At 41.9% G+C, this 3,741-nt stretch overlaps 1 non-coding gene across 1 annotated transcript; it reads right to left on the reverse strand.

Moving 5' to 3' along the window:
• Positions 1-614: 614 nt before the first annotated feature.
• Positions 615-688, reverse strand: Trnaa-cgc (transfer RNA alanine (anticodon CGC)). Its single transcript has one exon. It is a non-coding gene; the product is annotated as a tRNA-Ala (tRNA).
• Between the last annotated feature and the right edge of the window lie 3,053 nt (positions 689-3,741).

Consider the following 3,741-nt stretch of genomic DNA (forward strand, 5'->3'; position numbering starts at 1 on the left):
CAGTATTAGTGTTGCTGTGAAAGTGTGGTTTGTACCATGTTTGACAGGTGTTTCCTGGGAGAGGGCAAATCCAAGGTTGGCTCCCAGGTCTGGCCTCTAGGTGAACCTCCAAGGTGGCCTGGAATTCACCGTTGAACATCACATAAGTGTCATCCAAGGTAGCCTCACTCCATTCAGCTGGGTGCTGTCATCAGCCAAGGCTCTGCTTCTGAATCCTCCCTCTTGTAGCAGAACAGATCAGAATTCTAGCAGAGCCAGGTTGGACTGCTACACCAAAATGCCATAGACTAGGTGGCTTAAATAACAGAGTTTTGTTTTATTTTGTTTTTACAGTTCTGGGGCCTGTGAGTCCAAGATCAGGGTTCTGGTGAGGGCTCTCTTTCTGGCTTGGAGACAGCCACCTCCTGCTGTGTCCTTACATGGTGGAGAGAGACCATCTGTTTCAAGTCTCTTTTTAGGAACACTCATCATATCTTGCCGTCACCATCGTGATCCAAGGGCTCCCAAGGCCCCACGGCTAGTAGGATCCCCTGGGGCCAACATAGCACATTAGCCTCTTGACATATGAACTCAGGGTGGGGCAGCAGATTCTAATGCGTTTTATTATTTATTTATTGGGGTGCTGGGGATTGAACCCAGGGCCTTGTGCATGCGAGGCAAGCACTCTCCCAACTGAGCTATATCCCCAGTCCCCTCTAATGCCTTTTGACATCCAGCTTAGACTTTTCTTCTACATTTCTCATGATTGTAATAAGAGCTTGGAAATAAATGGATATTGAATGCTAGTCGTATGTGGGTATCACCTAAGTAAGTTGGTTTTTTCCTGGGAAACTTCACTTGGTTATTCACCTCCTAAATCAGAAAGACAATCCAGCAAAGCAGTTTAGTTTGCAGATTAAATATATGTATATTATTTACACTGAACTAAAAGCACCTTCTTTGTGCATCCAGTCCTGTTAGCCTCAGCACATAGGTAGACTTGTGCCACCACCAGAGTCAGGGTACTGAACGATCCCACCACCCCCCAAACTCCCTGACGTGGCCCTTTTTAGACAAACGACCCGCTGCCCCAGTGCCTGGTGACCTCTCGTCTGCCTTCAGTTCTGTCTTCTTCTTTTTCCAGCATGGCATGTAAGTGAAACCCTATGGAATCTGTGGGGCTGGGTCTCTTCCCTCAGTGTGTGTCTTTGGGATTCATCTATGTTGCTGGGTACAGCAGTAGTGGATTTCTTTTAGGTGCAGAATACTATTCTAACTTGGGACGTACCACAGTCTGTCCATTCCTTCATTAATTTGAGGATTAGGAGACATTGGGAGTTCTTTTGGGGGGAGGCCACTGTGAATAGAAGTGTTATAAACATTCTTGCCCAAGGTTTTCAGTGAATATCATTCTTCATTTATTAAAATAAATTCCTCAGAGTGATAGTCTAGTCACAGGGTAAGTTTATGTTTGATTTTATAAGCAATCTGAAAACTTTCCCAGAAAGCCCTCATGCTGGTTTGTATTCCCAGCAGGGTTTAAGATTTGCAGTTGCTCTGCACCCCCTCCAGCATTTGGGGTCATCATCTGTTATCCATCCGTCCGTTTAAAGTGTTTGCCGTCCTAATGGACGTGTCGTGCTATCTCATTATGGTTTTGTCTAGCATTTACCTTATGGCTAGGGACATTAAGCATCTTTGTGTGTGTTCATCTATTCATTAGATAAGTGCCTACTCAAAGATTTCCCCATTTTCATTGGACTGTTTTCTTACTCTGAAGTTTAGAGAGTTTTTTAAAAATATTCTGAATAAAAGTCCTTTATTATATTTGTAATATTCAAATATTCTCTCCTAATCCATTGACTGTCTTTTCGTTCATTTAGCCATGTCCTTATGAGAAAATACTTTTAATTTTATCAACTCCGATCTATTTTCTTTTTACTGTTGTGCTTTTGATGTTATCTTCAAGGAGTCTTTGCTTAACACAAAGTCATAAAGTCTTTCTCTGTTTTTCTAAAAAACAATAGTTTTATTTTTTATATTAGTTGGATCATCAGTTTTGAGGCTGTTTTTTCTTAGCTGGGGTGAGGTTTTTGTTGAGGTTCCTTTTGTTTGTATGTGCATAGTTTTATAATTCTTCAGTTGCCTCTTGTTGACAAGATGACCCTTCCTCTGCTGAAGTGCTGTGTCTGTGTCTGGTGATTGATGTGTGTCTCTCCGTCACCAAGATGCCTGGTTACTGCAGCTGTATGACACAAGTTAAAAGGGAGCACAGTGAGCCTTCATTTTATTTTATTTTTTAAGTTGTTTTGATTATTGTAATTTCTTTGCATTTTTTGGTTTCAATTTTAAAATCAACTTGTCCATTGATTTCAATTTTAAAATCAACAATGCCATTGAAGGCCACACTGGGACTAAGACCTTAAAATTCAGATCTTAGTCCCAGTGTGGCCTTCAATGGCATTGTCTAAACACCAACTCTCCCATTATCCTGAATCGCCAAAGTAGAGACTGTACAGTTAAAATCTCTAAATCATTAGACTTCTTTGGGCTGCTGTGCATTTTATATTATTATTTTTCCTTTTTAAGTAGTAGGAATCAATCCCAGTGCCTTACACATGTCAGCCAAGACTCTACCATTTCTCTACATCCCCAACCCTTAATTTGTTTTCTAAATTATTTTTCATATCTTAATGACTCTCATTAAATTCAATCTGAAAAGAGAGGCTTCTCCAACAGTTATTCAAAGCTTGACACCCAGGCACAGGGGCATGGCCCTTGAACTTCAGGCTTGTTTGTTTCCTGAAAGGTTTGGAGAAAATGGAATAAAAGCTATTAATATAAATCAAGCCTAAAACTGCTGGATTTCATGTGTCCCCATCTATCTTAGTCATTGTTAAAGCCTCACAGCTTTCCTTGTTGATTTGTTAAGGGAGAAGGATCAGTGTCTAGTATTTGTGCCTCTACTTTTTTTAAGAGTAGCTACTAAGAGATACTTGAAGTCTGGAAAATGAATTTTTGTGTGTGTGATGCTGGGGATGGACCTCGGAGCCTTGCACCTACTAGGCAGGTGCTTTTCCAATGAGCGACATCCCCAGCTGTGGAAAATGGATATTTTGACCAGGAATTCGATGCTTGTGGGTGTGGGAGACAAAGTGTCAATGTCCAGTCCAACCTTATTTAGAGAAATGAGAGGTGTCATCTGTGTTTTCCAAGCTGAGTTTCAATTCTTTTTTTCTGTGCTCCCTGGGGTGGGCAGGGGTGATTGCCTCTCCAGGAGTGAAGCCCCACCTACTGAACACACCACAGCAAACACATCAAAGAAAAGTGTGTCAGTTTCAGAGCCAAATTGTGTAAATATATCATATTCTGTTAAACTGACTAGTGCACTAAGGGCTCTGTTGGGAATCATCAAAACCAGGCATCTCTGAGAAGCTCTGCCTTTTAGAAAACCCACCTGGATAATTGGGCGGTCCTCCTCTGCAAGCTCAGAAACACCACTGATTTGCTTGAGAAGGGAAGTCATCCTGGGAACCATTTGTCTCTAGGCCTGGGCTTACCTCCTGGGCGGTGTCGCTGAGGCTAAGGACCAGGGTCCTTCTATTCTGCTCAACTGAGTTGTTTCCACAGCAATCACTTCAGTAGGGACCAGTTCCCTTCTTGGGAATCACTGTGCTTAGTTGATATGAATTGGACAGTTGGATGTAAAATGCATACACTTTTATTTCTCCAATCATCTCATCTTTCTCCAGAGCTTTCCCT

This window comes from Marmota flaviventris, chromosome 4, assembly GCF_047511675.1.
Source record: "Marmota flaviventris isolate mMarFla1 chromosome 4, mMarFla1.hap1, whole genome shotgun sequence".
Lineage (NCBI taxonomy): Eukaryota > Metazoa > Chordata > Mammalia > Rodentia > Sciuridae > Marmota > Marmota flaviventris.